Below are 6,659 nucleotides of genomic sequence, written 5' to 3' on the forward strand. Positions count from 1 at the left end.
CCTGCTCCAAAGCATTCCGATTTTTCACAGCAGAGAATTGTACACTGAACTCCCGCGTCCAAGGTGAGGATGCCAAACCCAACATAATCAATAATGGCAGTGAGAGCGAGGGCAACAATTTCCATTGTCATATGGACAGCCACAAACACTCTCTTTGAAAGGTACCTTTAAATATGAAAGTCTGTGCAGCAGTATAATCGGGGAACCAAGTAGCCTGCGCTGGGTATTCATATTTCAGACAATTTCCTTTGTTCACCGTTTTCACTGAAAGTGAATGGATATTACTATTTCATTGCTGATATGAAACCAGATTCTGCGTTGTATCTGCTCGCCGTTTTTGTTGTTGCAGTGGCGAAAAGGTTGGCAATCGCGATGAGAAATGTTTTTTGTATTTCTCGCATTTCCTTCATTACTGTCCTGGTGAAGGGGGCTGGTGATTGGTCCACTCGATCAGATGGAGTCATCAGCGCATTGTTGACCTAATTTCATCACGAGTGCAATTGGTAAACTTCATTTTTCATGGGTTATTGCTGTTCCGTTTTGTTTTATGTTTGTTGAGCACTTCCTGTGACTTGGCAATGCACTAAATCTCCAGTATGTCCTGAATTGCCTCGCTGCCGTTTCTCTGAGCAGTTCATGACATAATCGGCTTGCACTGCAACAAAGGCAGCATGCATGCTTCGGTGTGCCTGGCAATGGTCCACCCTTTCTGTTTTGCTTCTGTTCCACATGAAGAGCTGTCATTTTCTGGATTCGTTGGAGAGCTGAGGGGGGTAACATTATCCGTGCGGTATTATTCTTCAGCCAAACTCTTTGATGGCAAAATTGGGAAGGTGCCAAACGAATGGTCATTGGCAGCAAAAGTCCGCAAAGACCCTCATCGCTGGGTCAACTCGTCCCATCCACCCTCCAGAAAGAAAGGCAAACGCGCTTACTGCCTAACAAACAGAGTGCATTTTTTTGCAAATGGTCCATTAAAACTGGTGTTAGCTGCGGGAGCACATCAACGATGCCGAGCACGGAAAAATACCCTACTATCGAACATGTCCCTGCTGAACAGATAACCGAAATTAATTGAACCATATTTGCCAAAATGTGTTCCTTATCTCTCTGAACGCTTCCTGTGTATATACCCATTCGGGATGCCATTGAATTTGCCTTAAATGTGGCAAATCATTCTGCACACACAAAAATGTCTGAGTGAACTCGCTGAGTTTCTGCATGACACCATGACCAAACTTTTGGCCAAAGTTGGAAACTGCGACTAGAATAGATGGCTCTCTGATTAGCCGCAATGCACAAAGGGCGGAATGGCCTTTCCCCACTTTGTAAATCTTCGAAGACAAGTTGAAAATAATCTGCAACGAAAATGTTCGTGTGAGGATTTACTTGTGAGGATTCGGTACTCTCAGCACCGTGGCCCGGATCGTATTCCCGCTCATGGAATGGTTGTATTGTTCAGCAAACGTATCGGTGTACCAGTACTTCTGCCGATTTTCCGATGCTGGCAGGTCATTGGTTTTGTCCAAAACATTATGAAGGTTAACATAAAACAAATAGCTGCAGGTGCTGGAAATCTGAGCCAAAAACGAAAATTGTTTGTGCAGCGGAGCATGACTGGCAACAGAAACGTCGACTCTCCTGCTCCTCGGATGCTGCCTGACCTGCAGTGCTTTTCCAGCATCACTCTGATCTAAAATCAGGTTCCAGCATCTGTAGTCCTCACTTTTACATCGTTCCTTCAGTGTCGCTGGTTCCCTATGCAAGAACTCCATCTCTAGCGGTTTCATGTCTGTACCTCCACGCTGAGGATTTGAAGCGTGAAGAAAAGTAACTCACCCCCTCCATCTCTGGGGTAATTAGGGACTGAAAAAGAATCGTGTCACATTGAAATATATCGAGATGCGACTTAATGTTTGTCTTTTATTGGGAACCATCTCTTTCATTGTAACCATCAGGACAGAACATTTCGTTCGCCAGAAAAAGAAATGAATATGTCACTATTTGTTTGCTTCAGGTCCAAGAATACTCAGACCAATAGCTCCCTTGCTTACCTCTGCTGGTCATGTTCGCAAAGAGATCTAGCAAATTGCCAAGTGTGATTTTCCTTTCAATAAATAATTTTGACTCAGTTTGGCTGCAAATATCTTTTCCTACCTTTGTGCTTTTCTTCTTTTACATTGGTGTCTCGCACCTTACAATGAGATCTTTCAATGAGATCACGGCTGATTTAGTCAATTCTCAAGCCAACTGCCCTGTCTGTAGTTATGGCCGAGTGGTTAAGGCGATGGATTAGAAATCCATTGGGGTTTCCCCAAGTAGGTTCGAATCCTGCTGACTACGTCCGAATACTTTCCTGCTGGAATAATTTTCACTCAAAGTTCAGAAAACCTATTTTGCAAACCAGCCCAGTAATTTGATTAGACTTGGGAAACTCGAGTTCTTCATCAGAAACGTTCCATATTTAAATCATTATCTCTGTTTCTCTTCCCAGATACATTGCTCGACACATCGGGTTTCTGCAGTTTTTATTGAACGTCCTAAGCAGAAGTGCTGCTTTTCATTAGATTCCTTTAATCCCTGTCCACTGTTCGCTGACTCGGGTCAGTGGCAACACTTCCTCCTGCTCGTCAAAGTGCTCATTCCCCACCGCTCCCTCTCCCATCATTACAAACAACCGCAGGAAATCGCCACTTAACCATCTTTGTTCCAAAGTGAAACTCATCAACCTCGGGAATCTCTCCACCAAACGGGACTTCTCATCCATGGACATGGTGCAAGCCAGACGATTGTGAAGAGATACTGTGAAAATATTGTCAGTTGGCAGTTGAAAAAATGTTTAGGAAGCAAACCATATAATTTAGACTCCAGCTTTGGAAATCTTGAGAAACTCTTTGGGAAATGGAATCAGAGGAGGATTAAGAAGTGTGAACTGTCGGTCCGAGTAGAGGACGGGACATTGACTCTGATGTTCTCGGGATAGGAACTGATTTGAGACATTGAAAGAATTCTCGCTCACGTACGTGAGGAATGCAAACTTCATCTGGACTCTGGGACAATGAAAAACTCTGGAACACTCAAGACAATATCCAAATATCTGCTGGGATCACTACAGTACGAGTACTATAGATGAGTCATTTTTTGTCCACTGTGTGCAGGAGGGCTTCCTGACACAGTACGTACACATGCCTTCAAGGGACAAAGCCACTTTCGATTTAGTACTGGGTAACGAGCCTGGCCAGGTTTTAGATTCGGAAGTAGGTGAGCACTTTGGAGACAGCGATCACAATTCTCTCAGGTTTACTTTCATGATTGAAAGGGATTGGTGTACTCCACGGAGCAAGAGTTTCAGCTGGTGGAAGGGAAATTACGATGCAATGAGGTAAGATTTAGGAAGCGTAGAATGGGGTGGGAAACTGCAGGGGGTGAGCGCATTAAAATGTGGAGCTTATTCAAGGAAAAGCTCCTGTGTGTCCTAGATAAGTATGTACCTGTCAGGCAGGGAGGAAGATATAGAACGCGTGAGCCGTGGTTTACAAAGGAAATGGAATCCCTGGTCCAGAAGAACAAGAAGTCTTATGTTAGGACAAAATGTGAAAACTCAGTTCCGACGATATCAGGAGAGACCGAAAAAGAGAGCTGAGAAGAGCCAGGAGGAGACATGAGAAGTTGTTGGCAGATAGGATCAGGGTTAACCCTAAGGCTTTCCATAGGTATGTCAGGAATAAAAGAATGACGAGAGTTAAATTTGGGACAATCAAGGATAATAGTGGGAAGTTGTGTGTGGAGTCAGAGGAGATAGGGGAAGCACTAAATAAATATTTTTCGACAGTGTTCGCTATAGAAAATGAAAATGTTGGCGAGGAAGATACAGAGCTACTTGCGTCTAGACGAGAAGAGATTGAGGTTCACAAGAAAGAGATATTAGAAATACTGCAGAGTGTGAAAATAGATAAGTCAGCTGGGCCGGATGGCAGCGATCTGATTTTGTTTAGCAAATGCACTGCAGGAAGGTACAAATCAAGCTGATGCTGACAACGGCTCGTTTTGAGCCGCTAATTTCAGTGAAGTGGCGGCGCCAATAAAAGGTGTCACGCATCTCGCCTAATTCCACATCCTGAGCTCGAAATGACCAGAGTTTTCTCGCCGAGTTTCTGCAGACTCTTGTTTGGACGACACCATGACACTTTTTCACTGGAGTGGATCATGAGATCGCGTCGTGACTGTGAATAAAACGATGGAAACTTCCAGTAGAGAAGGACGCGACCCTGAAGCAGGCAGCTGAGGACAAATGTTTCTCCTTTGCCAGTGAAAGGCACTGCTTCACAAATTGGAAACTTCGAAGTGAAGCAGTGATGGTGAATATCTTCGGTGCTTGTTCACCTTTTTAATTCTGATTCCGTGAAAGTCCATGGCATTACATATCGACATTCCCCCCACACTCGAGCCGTCTCTTGGGCCGGTAGCGTAATGGATAACGCGTCTGACTTCGGATCAGAAGATTGTAGGTTCGAGTCCTACCTGGCTCGAGGGGGAATGTTTCGCTTTGACCGTGGTATATGTTGACGCTCCCCTGTAAAGTTCTCTCGGGACATCGCCTCTGTGCTTCCGCATGTAAAGCTTTCATTTGTCCTATTGTCCATTTCAAATTCCAGCTCTCCACAACGGACACCTTCGTCAGTTTGGCGGTATCTTCTGGTGTGCCTCCCTCTGTGGGTGAAAATGAGCATGAGTTCCTCAAAAGAGTTATAATTCCTTATACTTCTGTCCCATTATTGTGCCATGTAAGAACATAGGATAACCTCATTGACATTTGACCTGGAAACATTAGAACACACGAGACTTTGGGCCAAAGTTCGAAACTGCGACTAGAATAGATGGCTCTCTGATTAGCCGCAATGCACACGGGCGGAATGGCCTTTTCCAACTTTGTAAATCTTCGAAGACAATTTGAAAAAAATCTGCAACGAAAATGTTCAGACAGGGTGTTTTATTTACATCAAATACGATAGTATCTATCGCCTTGTCTTGTTATTTACTTGTGAGGATTCGGTATTCTCAGCACCGTGGCCCGGATCGTATTTCCGCTCATGGAATGGTTGTATTGTTCAGCAAACATATCGGTGTACCAGTACTTCTGCCGATTTTCCGATGCTGGCAGGTCATTGGTTTTGTCCAAAACATTATGAAGGTTAACATAAAACAAATAGCTGCAAGTGCTGGAAATCTGAGCCCAAAACGAAAATTGTTTGTGCAGCGGAGCATGACTGGCACAGAAACGTCAACTCTCCTGCTCCTCGGATGCAGCCTGACCTGCTGTGCTTTTCCAGCATCACTCTGATCTAAAGTCAGGTTTCCAGCATCTGCAGTCCTCACTTTTGCCTAGTTTCTTCAGTGTCTCTGGTTCCCAATTCAATAACTCCATCTCTAGCGGTTTCATGTCTGTACCTCCACGCTGAGGAGTTGAAGAGTGAAGAAAAGTAACTCACCTCCTCCATCTCTGGGGTAATTAGGGACTGAAAATGAATCGTGTCACATTGAAATATATCTACATGCGAATTAATCTCTGTCTTTTATTGGGAACCATCTCTTTCATTGTAACCATCAGGAAAGATCATTTCGTTCGCCAGAAAAAGAAATGAATATTTCACTAACCTTTGTTTGCTTCAGGTCCGAGAATACTCAGATCAATAGCTCCCTTGCTTACTTCTGCTGGTCATGTTCGCAAAGAGATATGGCAAATTGCCAAGTGTGATTTTCCTTTCAATAAATAAATTTGATTCAGTTTGCCTGCAAATATCTTTTCCTACCTTTGTGCTTTTCTTCTTTTACATTGGTGTCTCGCACCTCACAAATGACATCAAAGGTATGGAAGGAGATGGGAGCATTTCGCTCATCAAGTCAACGGTTGCTTTCAATGAGATCACGGCTGATTCGGTCAATGATCAACGCACCAACGCTGTCTTTAGTCATGGCCGAGTGGTTAAGGCGATGGATTCGAAATCCATTGGGGTTTCCCCACATAGGTTCGAATCCTGCTGACTACATTATGAATGCTTTCCTGCTGGTACAATTTTCGCTCAAAGTTCAGAAAAACTATTTTGTGAACCAGGCCGGTAATTTGATTAGACTTGGGAAACTCGAGTTCTTCATCAGAAATGTTCCATATTTAATACATTATCTCTGTTTCTCTTTCCAGATACACTGCTCGACACATCGGATTTCTGCAGTTGTTATTGAACGTCCTAAGCAGAAGTGCTGCTTTTCATTAGATTCCTTTAATCCCTGTCCTCTGTTCTCTGACTCGGGTCAGTGGCAACACTTCCTCCTGCTCGTCAAATTGCTCATTCCCCACCGCTCCCTCTCCCGTCATTACAAACAACTGCAGGAAATTGCCACTTAACCATCTTTGTTCCAAAGTGAAACTCACCAGCTTCGGGAATCTCTCCACCAAACGGGACTTCTCATCCATGGACATGGTGCAAGCCAGACGATTGTGAAGAGATACTGTGAAAATATTGTCAGTTGGCAGTTGGAAAAATGTTTAGGAAGCAAACCATATAATTTAGACTCCAGCTTTGGAAATCTTGAGAAACACTTTGGGAAATGGAATCAGAGGAGGATTAAGAAGTGTGAACTGTCGGTCCGAGTAGAGGACG

The 6,659-nt window shown here is 44.0% G+C and overlaps 3 non-coding genes across 3 annotated transcripts; all 3 read left to right on the plus strand.

The window, feature by feature from the left end:
• Positions 1–2,261: 2,261 nt before the first annotated feature.
• trnas-aga (transfer RNA serine (anticodon AGA)) lies at positions 2,262–2,343 on the plus strand. Its single transcript has one exon. It is a non-coding gene; the product is annotated as a tRNA-Ser (tRNA).
• A 2,113-nt stretch (positions 2,344–4,456) lies between these two features.
• On the plus strand, positions 4,457–4,529 carry trnar-ucg (transfer RNA arginine (anticodon UCG)). The gene has a single exon. It is a non-coding gene; the product is annotated as a tRNA-Arg (tRNA).
• Positions 4,530–5,965: 1,436 nt separating this feature from the next.
• trnas-cga (transfer RNA serine (anticodon CGA)) lies at positions 5,966–6,047 on the plus strand. Its single transcript has one exon. It is a non-coding gene; the product is annotated as a tRNA-Ser (tRNA).
• Positions 6,048–6,659: the final 612 nt, after the last annotated feature.

This window comes from Chiloscyllium plagiosum, unplaced genomic scaffold (genome assembly GCF_037043375.1).
Source record: "Chiloscyllium plagiosum isolate Xiang-an unplaced genomic scaffold, Cpla_swu_hap1 HiC_scaffold_39, whole genome shotgun sequence".
NCBI classification, from domain to species: domain Eukaryota; kingdom Metazoa; phylum Chordata; class Chondrichthyes; order Orectolobiformes; family Hemiscylliidae; genus Chiloscyllium; species Chiloscyllium plagiosum.